Source organism: Pan paniscus, chromosome 15, assembly GCF_029289425.2.
Source record: "Pan paniscus chromosome 15, NHGRI_mPanPan1-v2.0_pri, whole genome shotgun sequence".
NCBI classification, from domain to species: domain Eukaryota; kingdom Metazoa; phylum Chordata; class Mammalia; order Primates; family Hominidae; genus Pan; species Pan paniscus.
Genome location: NC_073264.2, coordinates 37,648,732 through 37,666,599, shown reverse-complemented (window position 1 = coordinate 37,666,599; position 17,868 = coordinate 37,648,732). Strand labels below are relative to the sequence as shown.

The window sequence follows — 17,868 nt, the reverse complement described above, 5'->3', positions numbered from 1 at the left end:
CTCATCTAATGCTGACCTATGATCACTAATAGTAACAACAATCAATGAAAATAATTATTAATAATGTTTCCTGCTCCTCAGACATGGAAACTGAGGTACAGATAAGTTAAATACAATCAGACCATGGTAGAGGCAGGATGTGAACCCAGGCCACTTGACTATTAAACTTTCATTCTCATTCTCCTCACTCCCAGAAACTGGTTTCTTTTTCAGACCACTAACTCAACTATTTCCAGTTTACATGTTGACTTTGGTTGATATTAGTTAGGGTTATTAAGATTTCAGAGTACTCACATTTTAATAACAATCTTAAGAATCAAGTCCCTTTAAATATCAGGTGAGTCTATTTTTTTTTTAAGTTGTATTTCAGACAGGAGGTAAGGAGAATTATTTTTTGAAGAAAAGGAATTTGATTGATGCTTCTTAAATAAGCAGTGGCCTATTTTCCCTGCTTATGGGTATCCAGCAATTAAATTAAATGAGGTATAATAGCTGTAAAATATACAATTAGTGCTCACTCTTAGTTTCTAGGAATTATGTTAATGTAGCTTGGTGTTGCATCAACCAATCTCAATGGAAATTATAGAAAAAAACCCAATAATATACTGAAAAGCATCTCTGTGAATCTAAATTGGAATAGAAACTCTATAATGTATTAAAATCAACATTCTCATATTTGAAATAGAGAAATATAACTTGCTGGTATTACTGTTCTACCTAACATAAATTAAAACGGTAAGATTATAACATGAAATGGATAATAAATATTATCAATGGATATATGTAGATGATGGAATTATGAGTAATTTAAAACTTTCTGTATTTTTTGTATATTTAAAATAAATGTATCTTCTCTGGAATCAGAAAAAATAGTGGTTAAGTGTTAGAAAACACTAAGGAGCCTTGTGTTCATGAGAAGAAGCTTTAATTGCTAAACATGTAAATAAACCTATTTACTGCCATGTTATGGATGTTTCTCCATATGTAAATACCTTAACAACTTGTAGATTCATTTTATACAGGTACAATTAAGTGGATCTAGTACTTCTGAAACTTACTATATAAAGAATTTAATATGATATATTAAGTATGATGACTATACTTTCTCTTTAATTTTTTGATACATAAAAATTATACATATTTATGAAGTACATGTGATATTTTGATATATGCATGCAATGTGTAATGATCAAATCAGGGTATTAGGATATCCATCACCTCAAATATTTTCTTATATAAAGACTCCTTATTATAAAGTTTGAGTCTTTAGTACTAGAAAAGGCAGCAGAGGTTTAGAGCTTGGGCTCTAGGGCCTCACATCTCAGGTTTTACACCCTAGCTCCATCATCCTTGAGCTGTGGGACAGTGGACAAGCTATGCACAGTCTCTGTGGCTTGGTCTCATCCTTCATAAAAAGAAGGCAATAATTATGCCTGTTTTACAGGATTGTTGTGGGCATTAAAGGAATTGACAAGTTAAGCTTAGGACAATGCCCTGACATGCATTTGCTAGCATGGTTATACTAAATTGTAAGCCTCTTGAAGTTAAGGGGAGTTATTTTATTTACTTCTGCTCCTTAAACAAGGAAAAACATCAATAAATGATTATATGATGAATGATGGAATTCACTCATTTGAGAACTAAAATAAAAATGAGAATTACACAGTCATTAAAACAAAAATTAGAATGTTTTGTGGACTCTCACATGTGAGCTCTGTCAGTATTTTTGGCTCACAAGAGCTCTAGGAAAAGAAAGTTCTATTTTTTCACTGTAAACACTAGAGATTTTTCTGAGGCTAGACAAATAAGAAACAGAATGTTTTAAAGCTAGGACTTTGTATGAAAGTAATAGAACCTCAATTCTAATTAGTTTATGTAACAGAAAAAAGGAGATGTGCTTGGCTTATGTAGCTTTAACACAAGAAGAGAGGCACTGAAGCTGGCCTTTGGGATAACTAGAATCAGGTTATCCCAAACTAGAATTTGTGTCCATCTACAAACAGCAGAGCCCAGCTGTTTCTTGCATGCTTTCTCTCTTGGTCTTGCTCCTCACCCTTTGCCTCTTGCTCTATTTCTCTCCTGCATGTCGGCTTTGTTCTTTCCCACTGCAGGAAGTTTCTGTGTAGGGTGGGCGACATGGCTGCCAGCAGCCCTAAGCTCACATCCCCAGATCCTCTCAAAAAGAGAGGAGAGAAATCTTACCCAACATATCCCATCATAAAACATGTCAGGGAAGGCTTTTTTGGGCCCTGCTTTGGTATTTTGCCCATCTCCAGATCAACCATCATGTCTAAGAAGGAGGATCACATAAGATACGTACTTGTCTCCCTTCTCTGGGTTTTGTTGTTGTTATTTTCTTCTTCATTTGGACTGGCTAGATTATTTTAGTGAATTCTTTCCCTTCCATGCCCCAGTGTTCAAATTCTGATGTTGCTCTTCAGGGAGCACACCTCAGGGTATGCCCACAGTCACTCTTGCCATGACCGCACTCAGATGTTAAACTCCACTAATGTCTAGAGGTGGGGAAGAAGTGGTTCCCCCCAAGACAAGTGACAGATAGCCCAGTCAGGCTGTTGCAGAAATGCCAAGTGTCAAGCAATCAGCTCAATTTGTGCTTACTATATGAAATAACTTAGATTTGGGAAGTTAGAGCCTATATTAAATTATGGAATTACTAAGGTAGGACACAGAGGCTTAACTGAAAATATCCCAAAGTTGAAATGTCTCAGCTCTCTGTGTGGGTTAGATGCAGGATTTATATGATCCGTTAACCTCTCCAAGTTTTTAAGACTAATGATTATGGTTATAGTACCCTACTCAGAAAGAAGGTAAAGCCCAACAGTATTTCCAACATTACTTACTATCCTCGATTTTCTATTAAAGCAAAAATGTTTCATATTTTATTATCAATGCAAAGCAGAAATGAATGTCTTTAGTCTCTCTAATTCTAGAGTCTTCTTGGATTAGCCTGGGAAAGAACGAAGACTTTAGATTAATTATTGCGTGAAGCATGGTAAGAACTGATGTACCAAAGGAATCCTAAGTCACAGCGAAGGCCAATTGAAACTGGATGTCTTAAACTGGAAACAGTTAAAGACTAATGGCCTTTCACTTTTTAAATGAATTCACATTTAATATGGCATAGTACTGGTTTTAAAATATACACTTAATACTTAAATGTACATCAGGACTCTTTACATGTATAACATTTAAATATATACCAGAACTCTTTTCACATAAGGGTCTAAATAATGGCCCCAGTAATCTTAGATATTTACACTGTGCTGCCAGGCACTGCATTTTTTTGGAGCTGGAGTTTTGCTCTGTCGCCCAGGCTGGAGAGCAGTGGCATGATCTTGGCTCACTGCAACCTCTGCCTCCCAGGTTCAAGCGATTCCCCTGCCTCATCCTCAAGAGTAGCTGGGATTACAGGCGTCCATCACCATGCTAGGCTAATTTTTTGTATTTTTAGTAGAGGCAGGGTTTTACCATGTTGTCCAGGCTGGTCTCAAGTGATCCACCCACCTCGGCCTCCCAAAGTGCTGGGATTACAGGCATGAGCCACTGCACCTAGCCCAGGCACTGCATATTTTAAGTGCAGTGTATAGATCCTATTTATACCAAAAATCTTATGCTACAGAAGCCATCTGTTTTTTATCAGATAAAAACTGATTGATTTCCTAGACTGAAAGATCTTGTTTTACTCACAATTTAGTATTTTCCATGAAACTCTTGACTTTTAATTCAGTCTATTAACAAAATATCAGACCTAGATGAAAAGAATTAAAAATTTCATGCTAAAGGTATTTTCCTTCTTTATGAAAATTCTTAGAATCTGTAGCTTCAATTAAAATTGCAAAGGTCATTTGATGCAGCATTTCCACTAGCAGTGACGGGCAAATAAATAATCATAGACTTGGGAAAAAAATCTAGCTACATGCATATTCATCACAGTGTCATTTACAGTAGCAAAAAATTAAAAGTGCACTAATAGGAGATTCTAAAATATGACAAAAATAAAGTATGGCATGTCCATGTACTAGAATATTATGAAATCACTGAAATTGATGTTGAGGAAGAACATATACTAAAAAGATATTATAAATATATCATAAGGTTTGTTGTAAAAGATTACACAATAGTAAAATCCCATTGCTTAAATGGGATTTTATATGTATATAAATGGAGAAAAAGTAACCACGATACACACAAAAATATGAATAAAGTGATTTGAGCCTAGGTAGTAGAAATATGGATTTTCTTTTTTGTATTTTATGTATTCTTTTTTGTATGTTTCCTAAATGTTCTATAAAAAACAAATCTTACATTTACGTAAGAAAAATAAGAAATAAAAATTATTCACAATTGAGACTTTTGGTGTTCAAAATACTTGAACATTACTAAGAATGGGTACTATGCAGAAACAATTTGTCATTAGCAGATTACCTATGCTCCTTTGGAGTGATTTCTCTGTGACTTTTCACACTATTTCACAATTCTGTCCTAGGCTTTATCAAAATCCATGGACATCTGATCGAAACAAAAATTAACAGCAATCTGCAAAAGAGCTATTAGGGACATTACTCTTGTGAATAGACAGTCAGCACTCTGGGGACAGACACTGTGTTATCTTTCTCATCTTAAATTTCACTGCTGGGCTTAACGGTGCTTTGTGCCTACCAGTGTTCAATCATTGGATCAATGTTGAATGACTGTTAAACTCCTTGATGTCAGAGCTAATTGCTGACAACACCCTACAGGGTTTGCTATGAGATGTATATAAATTGCAATCTGCCAAAATGAGAACCCAGAGCTGCTTCTGGGGATCAAAATTAAGGGCAACCCATCTTTGCTTTGCTGGCTGTGCATTAGATTTAAAAGGAAAAACAAACAAACAAAAAACCCAGAGTTGATTCCAGAATGGAATATGTGTAAAGAGTTCACATATGTTGTATCTTAGTTGGTATTCCACAATATGATTTTTAATAGATCCTTCATTTTGATCTCATCTGCTATGAACTAATGTGACTACAATAGGTTGGATAAAATGTCACTCTCCTAGAAGAATGGAGCAGTGTAGAACAAATGTCATGCTTTTAAAGTAACATTCTTTTTGCCTAACCCATTGTCCAGTTGCATTTCAAGTGAAGACATATGTTCTAAATTAAATTTATTTTTTAATACTATAAGGAGTCCTTATCTCCAGGCATGCTTTTGTACTTGCTATCACTTCAGTAATTTGAATCACCTACACAAGTTCAAGGAAAGCACTGTGAACATAACAAGTCCTTATCCAAGTCCAGGATATTTTGTTCACCTAGTTTACTGCCGTACCATCTGCCCTTTACTTCTGGAGGATTTTTAATAAAGCAGGAGCCAAAGTAAATGCAGATACCCCACTGCTATCTATTTAACTTTCATTAAGTGAGTTGGTGCAGTGCTCAGGCGCCTTCTCAAAACCAGCCCATCATCTAAGAGTATTTACATAAGACTCTTTGCATTATATTCCAACCTCTGCAACACTAGTATTAACTACTGACATCTGCCAACTCTGACTGGTAAGTGCTTTACAGTATCAATTCATCCCAAGCAAAAAGCATTTCTGAGTGCTGCAGTGCTCTTGTTAATGCCAATAAGAAGTATCAAGGCTCATATGACACCTAGAAGAAATTAGTACCCACATTCAAAGAAAAGTCTTTGTTATTTCCCAGAGTATTATGTGGACTTTATTGAGATGACTGCATCTGACACCTGCTGTAATATAAAATGCAGCTATAATTAGCCAACTGATGCTCACTGCAGTTTAGGTCGAATCCCTTCTGTGGGAATTATGCTTTAAAATATTCAGAACTCCAAGTGGCTCTCATTACATTTAATTTTAACTTAGAATTAGGTGGTCTAGAAAAAAAAATTTAGGATTGTAATAGCCCCCTGCTGAATGCCACACAGCAACGTGAAAACCCATAGGGTTTTTTCCCCCTCTAAAAAAAAAAATGAGAACAGCAGACTACACTACAGCCTTCAATTGAAGTCTGGCTTTGCTTAATTGTACTTTTTGCACTCATCAGTCTCTCCTCTTCAGAGCAAGCTACAAAAATTGCCTGAATAGCCAAAGAAAAGTTTCCCACAGTCACTGGCCACAGAAAAACACTATTGTCCTTCCTCACAGTTTGATGGACAACATTTCTATAAATGGGTAGCCAGGCTGTCAATGGTACCCTTGCTGAAAAGGCAAAAGAAGAGAACAGATTCTGCCAATATCTGACAAAGCATGTTAACACATAATCAGGCATTCACTAGTCAGGCAGCTGCCCCTGGGACCTTCATCACACAGGTGCCTTTAAGCCATTTCCTATTCACAGATAAAGGAAACAAACAGGAGATACCTGGGAAAGGAGCAGTCTATTATGATTCACCAAATGTCCATCTTCTGGGCTGTGTGTAAAAGTAGAAAGAGGAAAAAAAACCCGGTAGTTTCAACTGAGAAATCATAAAACAGCCAAACACTTACAAAATCTTTAAATTAAGCTGTGGAGTTTTTTCCTTTCCTTTTCTCTATCTTTATTTTTTTGGGGGGGAGGGTGGTGTGTGATTTGTTTGTTTGTATGGCATAATAGCACTCAAGTATAACAACAAAGGCCATCTTTTCCTTGGTGGCTTATCAAACACATTCGCCCAGACTTAGTGTGAAACACTAAGGCCGAAATAAATACCTGGTCCAACTGAGTCACAAAAGGGTTTACTTTGTCACTTGAAGCCATTTTTCCTATACACTCACACATTCTCTCTTTCTTCGTTTCAAGAGTTGAGATCAGTAATGCCAAAAGGGTAATGGGGTGAATGATTCTCCAGGAAAGCAGAAACTCTGGACCATTTCTTGAGGAACCACCAAAATAAATACTTCAGAAAAATAATTAGCATGTTTTATTTCTTCATAAGTGCTCAGACTAAGAACATTATTTCCACACTGTGGATATCTACCCAATCAGAGGAAATATCAGACCTTAATACTCCATTAAGCTAATGGTCCTATTACCATATATGACATTAAAATGTGCATACTGGTATATGGTTGTTCTTAGGACATTTTCAAATTAAAATTTAATGATTACTACCTTTAAGTTGTTAAGAATTTCTATTTTATTTCTTCATTTTCATTTTAGTGATTATCATACTGTCAATTCCTCTATATTTAAAGTGTGGTACACATATGAGGAAAGAACCAGGAATGCAATTTTGTGAAGTGATGAAGTTCTTAGGAATCTCAGATTGACTAAAATATAGTTGTTAGGATACAATTTGAAAATTGACACACTCAAAACCACAACTTTTAACCTAAAAGGCAAGTACTGTAAAACTACTGGGGAAAAAGAAATCAAGACAGTAGTTAATCCAAACCGGTGCCAAAAGTTGAAACAACTGCTTTTTCAACTAACTTTGTAAATAAGCAATACTTATCTTGTATAGCTTCCTCATCTGCAAAATAGGAGTGTAATGCTTAACATTCCTATTTGTTGAATACAATGCTCAACCAATGGAACAAAACCAATAAAGACTCACGAATACCTAAGAAATATAACACTGTATTATCTGACTTAAGCTTTATTTTCTTCTTTATTTCTTCTTTTTACATATTTGTTTAATAAAATATAAATAAAATTATGAAGTCAACTTTAGTTAATAAATAGATAGCAAATTAGGATTTAAGTTTATAATCCTTACAAATATAAAGTCATTAAGAAACCTTTCCTCAAATTTAATTCAACTAAATAATATTTAGAAACTGCCTATAAATAATCATTGTCATTACTGCCAGTATGCCTATTATGTGCTAGGTACTTTATGTATGTTTTATTATTTAATCCTTACAACAACCATTTGAGTCAGGTACAATTATTTTCCCTATTTTACAGGTAGGAAACTGAGGCTTTGGGATATAAAATGAGTTAACCTTCTCTACTTTTCTACTAAGTTGCAGAGCTTGGATTTGGACTCAGGTCTGTCTCCTTCTAAAGACCATATTTGTCCTACAAAACCATGGTTTATGTTTTAATAAATAGAACAAGATAAATTTTTATTTATGATTTGAAAATGCAACATGCTCTTTTATTAGGTAGCATGTGTACATTTTCTATTTTATGATATATGCATGTATTTTTATCATTATGACATAAGTTAAACCAACCTCTTATCTCCAGGTAAAATAATCAAAACTTTTTTGGATAGTTGAATTAGGGTTTTGTTTTTCTTAACTATTTAAAGTGAAAGAGTTTCTCTCCATGACCAAATTTACACTTGAAAATTTTCACTCAAACACTAAACACTATCTCCCCAACCAGACTGAAGTTCTGTAAGGTTGAAAAGGAACCCTGTTTTTAACTTTCTCAAGATTTGTTATAAAACACAGCCTCTTAGGAATCTCTTCTTTAGATGTACCCCATAAAACTCCTACAACTTAAAACACTTTTTTATTCTGGCTTTGGTTGAATCCAGAGTTTGTCAGTGTTGCCTACCAAAACAAATCTTTTCTAAACATCTAAACTTTTTAGCCTCGTATTTCAATTCATAGAAAACTTGATCTGAATTGATATGCCACTTCAATTCTAATCTCATCCTTGCCCAACTGAGCAAATCTCATCTCTGCTTCTTCCTTGTTCATTCCCATTTCTGGACTCTAAGTTACTGTGTTTCTAACTAGAAACACCCTCTCTCCTTCTTTCTATCAAACTAAATCTAGTATTTCATGTCTACCTAATGGTGCACTTTCTCAATAAAATGTTCTTAACTGATTCCACTTAACACTAATCTTTCATGTAATTTCATTTGTCCTTATTTTTTCTTTTTTTTTTTTTTGAAATGGAGTTTTGCACTTGTTGCCCAGGCTAGAGTACAGTGGCGTGATCTCGGCTCACTGTAACCTCCACCTCCCGGGTTCAGGCAATTCTCCTGCCTCAGCCTCCTGAGTAGCTGGGCTTACAGGCACCCACCACCAAGCCCAGCTAATTTTTTTTTTTTGTATTTTTAGTAGAGACAGGGTTTCACCATGTTGGCCAGGCTGGTCTCAAACTCCTGACCTCAGGTGATCCACCTGCCTTGGCCTCCCAAAGTGCTGGGATTACAGATGTGAGTTGTTCTTATTTTTTCACTATGTGACCTATCACCATTCACTTGAATGATATGATGGCTAGCCTCATCCTCCTAATTGATTCATGGAGCCTAGATCTATATTTTCTACCAAATTATATCCTCCTTGTGTGTCCGGAATTGGTTCCTTCCAGTGGATTCTTGGTCATGCTGACTTCGAGAATGAAGCCGCAGACCTTCGTGGTGTTACAGCTCTTAAAGATGGTGTGTCTGGAGTTTCTTCCTTCCAATGTCTCCGGAGTTTCTTCCTTCCAGCGGGTTCGTGGTCTCGCTGACTTCAGGAGTGAAGCCGCAGACCTTCACAGTGTGTGTTACAGCTCTTAAAGGTGGCGCGTCCAGAGTTGTTTGTTCCTCCCAGTGGGTTCGTGGTCTCGCTGACTTCAGGAATGAAGCTGCAGACCCTTGCAGTGAGTGTTACAGCGCATAAAGGTAGTGTGGACCTAAAGAGTGAGCAGCAGCAAGATTTATTGTGAAGAGTGAAAGAACAAAGCTTCCACAGCATGGAAGGGGACCCGAGCAGGTTGCTGCTGCTGGCTCCTGTGGTCAGCTTTTAGTCCCTTATTTGGCCCTGCCCACATCCTGCTGATTGGCCCGTTTTACAGAGCACTGATTGGTCCATTTTACATAGTGCTGATTGGTGTGTTTACAATCCTTTAGCTAGACACAGAGAGCTGATTGGTACGTTTTTACAGAGTGCTGATTGGTGCATTTACAATCCTTTAGCTAGATACACAGCACTGATCGGTGCATTTACAATCCTCTAGCTAGACAGAAGAGTTCTCCAAGTCCCCACTTGACCCAGGAAGTCCAGCTGGCTTCACCTCTCACTTGAGGGCAAAAGAAAGACCATGAATCTATAAATAAATGAATGAATGAATTGTAAAACAGTTGATCCTAATGCTTCATATACTATTCTCTCATAAATCCTTGAAGAGAGTTATTCTCTCATAAATCCTTGAAGAGAGTTATTGATATACTCCCAGAGTTCTACAACTAGAAAAGGAAGAAATCCCACACCGAAATCTGGATTGAACTAAGAATCGGTTAGAAGAGTTGCCATCTCTAATCTTTCCTGTGGAAATTTCCTGTGGAAATCATTAGTGCACTAAACATTCTGGCTTTTTTCCTTCTAGGCACATGAGGGGATTACTCTTCTTGACCCCATTTGAAATTAACATGGCCATGTGATTTGCTTTGATCAATTAGTGTGATCAGAAGTGACAAACAGTAATTCTAAGGAGAAGCTTTAATAGTCTGTGTGCTATTTGCCATTTTACTTTTTCTTTGCTGCAGTATTTGTGGAAGAATGAAGATGGAGCCTCCTTCTCAGCCAGGGTCCTTAAATGAGGAAAATGTAGAGCAGAGTCCCAGGCCAACTTATGGCCTCCATGTAAAAGGAGTAAGAAACAAACTTGCCATTTTAAGCCACCAACGTTGATTACTGCAGCACAGCCTCTCCTAGGCTGACTAATAACTTCTTAATGTCAAGGTGGGACACAGTATGCCAAAATGGGAGGAGAGTGAAAAACAGAATGACTGGCTAAATTAAATCATCTTCAAATATGATCCAGAAGTATATTAGATTAGGCATTTCATTTCTGAAACTGGTAGGTAAAGAATTAAGCTCAATAGATCCTTCAAACATCTTCTTACTGAGTTGTTGACAATTAAATTTCTTTCTCCCCTTTGGTATGCATTGTCCCTTCACACTTGGCACATTATTTTGAAATTTTAAATTTTTATAGTGATCACACACTCCACTAAAATCTTAACCACCAGAAAATTTAGTGGTAGATTTCTATAACTTTTGTATGTAATATTTCTGATTGAATATTAAAATATCACTTGTGTCCTCATAGATGCAGCTGTAAAATTATATTATATGCCTATTTTTGGCTTTATTTTGCTGTTGGTATGTCCATTTAGTCAAGATAAGAAATTGCTGATCTGGCTCTGCTGATCTATTTAAGAGTTGTTTTTACCTGTTTATAGCATAAATATATAAATGTTTTCATGTGTTTCAAAAAAGGAACATATATCTGAAGTTTCAAATATGAAATATGAGAACCCACTGAGTATTCTTATTTTGTTTTTACTTTTATTCTCTTTTATATATCAATATGCTGACAAATACATTCCCCTATGACTACATTCTTCACCACATGTAAGTACTGTATAGTTATGAATAATGAAATGATTAAAAAGCATAATGAAAGAATGGCACAACTGGTTTTTTTTAATTTTTAAAATTTCTCACTCTTGAGGACTCATTGCAATATTTCCTGCTCCATATTAAACTTGAGAGCTTCTGAGAAGTATTCTTAGAATTCTGATCTTTTGGAAAGAATAATGATTCAATTAGAGTTTTTTTAATCACGATGATTACTTTATGATAATGATCTTACATGGCTAAGACGTTGCACTTACATTGCACTTAGATGCAGCATTTCATTTTAGCAAATTCCAAGAACCATTCACGACTTTATTATTGTACCTGATTTTTACAAGTTCTTTATCCAAGAAGCTCTTCATTCTTAGTCAAAATGGGGAAGCTATTTGAGAGGTACAGCGATACCAGCACCAACTGAAAAACATAACAAAATGAGGAACATCAGAACCATTTGAAAGCAAACCAGAAATCCTCATTTGTAGTCTTAAGTAATACATCTTGGAATTGGTTCAGAAATCAGTCTGTCAGAGGTCCTTTGAAATTGTCTTGAAGTTTTATTGGATAAATTGAGTCTTTTGTAACACATATTATATTAGACATTAGTTTCTTCCCACAATAGAAGGAAGGAACTAAGATATCACTATCACCATTTCTAACAATGTCTTGCTAGCTAAGACTGAAACTAGACAAATTTCTGAAAACTTCATTCATTTGAGTGACAAGACATGAAAAGAAATGGCATTAAAAATTGTTTGTTGGAGTTATTACACAAAAAAAGTACATTGTAAAACTTTAATCATTTTTTTATTTTGCCATTCCCATTTAAGGTATTCAGTTTATCAATGCTCATTCAACCAATATTTATTGAACCCTGATTATGTTAAGGAAATGAAACCCATGATATTGCATAGAAATAGAAAACAGATGCTATGGTTTGAATGTCCCCTCCAAAACTCGTTAAATTTTAATTGCCATTGTGACAGTATTAAGACATGGGACCTTTAAGTAGTGATGACGCATTATCACAGGAGTGGGTTAGTTATCACAGGAGTGGATTCCTTATATTAATAAAATAGATGAGTTTGGACCCCTTCCTGCTCTTGCTCTCACACTCTGTGCCCTTCTACCTTCCACCATGGGATGACACAGCAACCCCTCACCAGATGCTGAGCAGATGCCAGTACCAGCCTCCAGAACCATAAGCCAGATAAATTTTTCCTTATAAATTACCCAGTCTGCGGTATTCTGTTATAGCAACACAAAACAACTAAGACAGGAGGTAACAATATATGTCATAGGAATAGCACAGACAATGCTGGCTCTCTCAAGGAAGCTTCCAGTTATGAGGGGGCCAGAGAAAGCCTGGTGGAAAGGGTGAGTCTCAAGCTGAGTCTTAGAAAGAATAGGTGAGATTTTACCTATTTTAAATAAGAGTAATAAAACAGAAGTAAAAATGCAGGGGGACAATATGGATGGCAAGGAAATGAGTATACTGTAGAAACTGCAAATGACTTATGCAAAATAGAAGTATGAAAATAGGATGTTTCCAGTCAACAAGGCATGGTAGAGTTTTAGTTGTTGAAGCTGGTGGTGGATAGCATGTGAGCATATGAGTATATGTGTTCAGGTACAGTGAAGATGTCCTCCTTTGGGAGATACAAATCAAGTTCAAAGAGGAAGCACAAAGGGATGGTATGAGTTTAGTCTTGGGAATAAAAAACACTTCTTCCTTTGAGAGAGCAACAATCCTACTTTACCATGAAAGAACATCTGAGGAGGTCACAATACCTATTGTGGGTTTCCTTACTTTCCCTCTCCTCTAGCTAAAGCATCTCAGCCACTAGATCTATTTTTTCATTCACAGGTACTTTCATTTTAACATTTATTGAACACCTACTGTGTGCCAGGAACTGTTCTGGGTGTGATGGATACAAAAATCAATCAGCTACATCACTATTGACATACCATTGCCTAGGATATGGTTGACACTCAATAAACATTTGCTGCTTTAAGGTAGAGATAACAGAAATGAGAAAGCACACACTAGTTATCTGTGAATTTCTCAGTAAAGTAGGATGGTTATTATCTGCTGAGAATGGAAAGGGTAAGTAGTGAATTAGATGTGTGAGCAACGAGAGACCTGAAGCATCAGCGAAGGGAAGTGTGCTGGGGAATAAATGGGAGATCAATATCAAGATAGCCTAGCAGCAACGAGAACCCAGTTGGAATAGGAGAGATTGATTTTTGTAGTAGGCCAGGGTACATATGGTGGTATGACTTTCTCCAAGAATACTATTTTAACAAAATTCTCTATCGTACAGGAAAAAGATCAGGGGAAACACATAAGTAGGGTGGTGGTGGAAGGTGAGAATTGGCCTGGACAAAAGATAGGGATTTAATAAATGCAAAGTGGAGTTTTACATTTTGCTAAAGGCAAGCCCTCTCTCCCTCAAATAGCTTGATGTTACGTGATATTTCCCCCATATTCTTAACCCACAAAAAATGAATTACTGTCTTCTAAACTGTTCTAAATTGCATTTCAACATGACTTCTGAAATAGCTGTACTATTAGTAAACCTGTTGTAGAATTCTTTATCAGGATGTCCACAGAAGTGCCTTTTCATGATAAACTCCTACCCTGAACTTTTGTAAAAGTATATAAATGTTAAATGCAAGGTATTATAAAAATTAATATTAAAGTAATAAGTAATATTTACTTCTTCCATTGTGAGATTTTGGAAATTCCATACAACAAACCCTATAAATTCCCTTTTTGAATAAATGAGACCCTTTTAGAGGACATTAAATCTATAAAAATTAAAGAACAGCCTCCACTGATTTAGCTACTATGATTTTTATGTATGCTGTTCCTTATCTACCTGGAATTTACATATTCCATGTGTCTGCATATTTGAAATGACTGTAAGAACATATGGCAATATGGCATTAGCTTATTCAAAAATGATATGATTGAATATAGCACAATTCTAAAACTCTTTATGGCAGAGTTAGTATCTTTTATTTTAACCAATTTTATGAAACCTGGATTTTCCTCAGTTTAAATGGATTCCTAGTTTTAAATGAAAAGAAGCTGACTGACTCTGTTCTCAATTCCCCTCTCTTAGAAAACTAGGTAGGTGGGTAAATGTAAGTTGCTGTGAAGTTCTCAGGAAAATACCACTCAAGAGGATAAGAACTCAGAAGCTCTTCAAGCATATGGAGTATCTTTTCCTTTAAAATTCCCAGGACAGGGCCAGACTCACACCAGACACTTGAATATTTGTGTTACTAGACTTTGCACAACCCAAGAGTAGGGCTGTATCTGACTTGTTCACAGTTGAATCTCCATTGCCTACCAAAGCATCAGACATATAATTAATGTTGAGGAGAAAGAAAGCCTAAAGGCCCAAGATAGTTGGCTTCAATTCTAAGTAACAACATTCTCTTAGACAGTGTACTGAAAGGGTCAGGCACTGAACAAAACATCTGCACTTTAACAACTGTCTTAATAATAGCACATGTTATTAAACACCAAAGAACTTTTGGAACTACTCACATTAAAAAAATTTAGAAAATTGCATTCAAATTATAGGTAATTTACATATGAAATTGCTTGCAGTTAATGTGTTGCTTAATAGGCACACATTTGTTCGTATAAATTTTAGTATTTTCTTTGCCCATGATTTAACTAACTTACCTTTTCAAGAAAGTTGCTGTAAAACTATACTTGAAATCTCAATAGTTTTGCCTTTTTTCTTTGTGAGGGAGATGATGCTGCTGTTTGGGTGTAAGGATAGGAGGTAAAGCCAGCTGAGAGGGAAAACAATAACAAAGCAGATAGTACAGTTTATTTTCTTCAGGGAGATTTTCCAAGTGTTTTGGAAACCCATTTGTATTGACAAAAATAAATGAGATTAAATTGACTGAAAAGAGAGCTCCCGTTAAAAAAGTTCAAAATATAAACTGTATTACCCTTCAGTTATTGATAATAACAAAAATTTACCTATTTCAGTTTATAGTTTACAACATGCTTTTACATACTCTATCGCAATGGATCTGAACAACTAATAAGTTGTCATGCAGCTAATATTTGCCCATTGATTGTTTTCCATTTCCTTGATTATTCAAGCAATTCATAGTCATTATGGAAAGTTAAAATATGGGGAAACATAAAGAAAAAGTTCATTCTAAACCAATCACAATACTTTGGTGAATTTCTTCAGTCTTTTTAATGCACTCTTACTATATTTTAGTTAACAGTCTATGTATAGTTTATTATTTATCTTTTTCTTTTGACAGCATAACAAGCATTTTCCCACTTTGTTCACATATCATTTGAATAACTGCATATTTCTAGTTTTTAAACATGCATAAATAGAAAGATATTGTGCATATAATTATGCTAAAAAGTTTTTGTATTTCAGAATATTTTCTTAAATTACAAGATTACATTTAGCAAATAGTAGAATCAACCACAGAATCAGACAAGTTTTTATTTTATGTAGCCAATCTTATCACCAATGAGAATAATTTTATTTTTGCCTCCCTTAAAAATCTATAGAAAATTTTCCTTCCATTTCTCTTAAAGACAGGAGCCCTCAAATCACAGTTTGCATTATCTCTTCTCATTATGTTATCCAGTAAAGAAAACATCTAGTGCTATCTCGGTATAAAAATATATTTAAAGAATATCATCAATATTTATATCATTCTCTTTTCAAAATAATATTTTTTTCTTAAATCTTTCTCCATATGTTGTTTTCCCATTGTTTTTGTGGCTTTCCTGTGCATGCACTCTTCTGCATGATTTATGACATAATAAAATACAATGCTTAAACTATAATAAGTACTATGATTTTATTATTTTAAAATAGAATTATAAATAGTAAATTTAAGCATTGAAGAATTTTAAGAAACTGTAAAATCTGAACATTAGAACTAAAGATGAATATGGTAATAATAATGATAGCAACCAACTTAACGGAGAACTCATTATTTACTTGGCAGAGTAACTCAGTAAAGATAATGACATGATTGAGAAAAAAGAAGATAATCACCTCAACAACTAGGAGTGGTGAGCCAACTTACTGATGCAGGAAGTAAGTTTAGCCTTCCCTTAAATACATGTATATAGAATATTCAGAAGAACTTCCGCTAGTTAACCAAGAGGTATACAAAAAGACACTTTCTGATCTTGAGGGTTGTTGTAGAATCTATACTTAGAGACTATTAAAAATGAAAGGGGAGAACAATTGGCAGAAGGAGCATGACTTATTGAGTATACTTTTCTTTTCTTTTCTTTCTTTTTAAAAGAATAGATGGCTGAAAATAGAAGAGTAAGAATGGGAATATAAATGAGGATTGAGGCCAGGCACGGTGGCTCATACCTGTAATCCCAGCACTTTTGGAGGCTGAGGTGAGCAGATCACTTGAGCTTAGGAGTTCGAGACCAGCCTGGCCAACATAGTGAAACCCCATCTCTACTAAAATTATAAAAATTAGCCAGGCGTGGGGTCGTGTACTGTAATCCCAGCTACTTGGGAGGCTGAGGCTCCAGAAACACTTGAAGCTGGGAGGCAGAAATTGTAGTGAGCTGAGATCATGCTACTGCACTCCAGCCAGGGTGACACAGCAAGACTCTATCTCAAAAAATAAAAATTAAAAAACAGCTGGGTGCGGTGGCTCATGCCTGTAATCCCAGCTCTTTGGGAGGCTGAGGCGGGGGGATCACTTGAGGTCAGGAGTTCAAGACCAGCCTGGCCAACATGGTGAAAACCCCCTCTCTACTAAAAATACAAAAATTAGTTAGGCATGGTGGCAGGTGCCTATAATCCCATCTACTTGGGAAGGTTGAGGCAGGAGTCACTTGAACCTGGGAGGGAGAAGTTACAGTGAGCTGAGAATATGCCACTGCACTCCAGCCTGGGCAACAGAGCGAGACTCTTTCTCAAATAAATAAATAAATAAATGTGGATCAAAGAAAGGAAAATAATCAAATGTCTTGAAAAAAGGGATAAAAATAGTAGGCTTATTATATGTGCCAATCACTATGCTGAGAAGTTTTTTATGTTATCTAATTTTCATATTCACAATGCTATGACGTAAAATTATTCCCACACAAACCAGGGAAGAAACTGACCAGCAAATGCATTATGGAGTATAGAAGTCTGGGTTGGGAAGGGGAAAAGATGGCTGGATAAAAGTGAGATAAATGGATATATAAAATTTTTATTAAAAATAAACAATTGAGACAAGGGGAGCACTAAAAAGATAAGCAATTAGAAGTAAATCTGTCTTTAAAAACTGAATAAAATATAGAAAGCCATGAAAATTGTTTGTCCTTACTCAATATCTGTCTATTATACAAGTTATTTTTTTTCTGTAACACTGGGCTAATCACCATGGAAAAAGAACAACTGAAAAAAATGATATGATCCCTGATCTTATAAACCTACAATCTTTTAGAGAAATAATAATAACAATTATTTATTTACTTAATTGCCTGTCATTATACACACGTCTCATTGAATCCTTAAAACATCCCCGTGAGGCAG

At 35.5% G+C, this 17,868-nt stretch overlaps 1 long non-coding RNA gene across 3 annotated transcripts in view; it reads right to left on the bottom strand.

Moving 5' to 3' along the window:
• The window catches only part of LOC106635472 (uncharacterized), a 129,013-nt gene that overhangs the window by 97,947 nt on the left and 13,198 nt on the right, over window positions 1-17,868 (bottom strand). For 2 of the 3 annotated variants that reach the window (XR_008620847.1, XR_008620846.2), the window contains exon 2: window positions 11,639-11,728. This is a non-coding gene — a long non-coding RNA (uncharacterized LOC106635472). Of the gene's footprint in view, window positions 1-11,571; window positions 11,729-17,868 lie in introns of all 3 variants that reach the window. The other variant, XR_010109798.1, reaches the window with a different exon arrangement.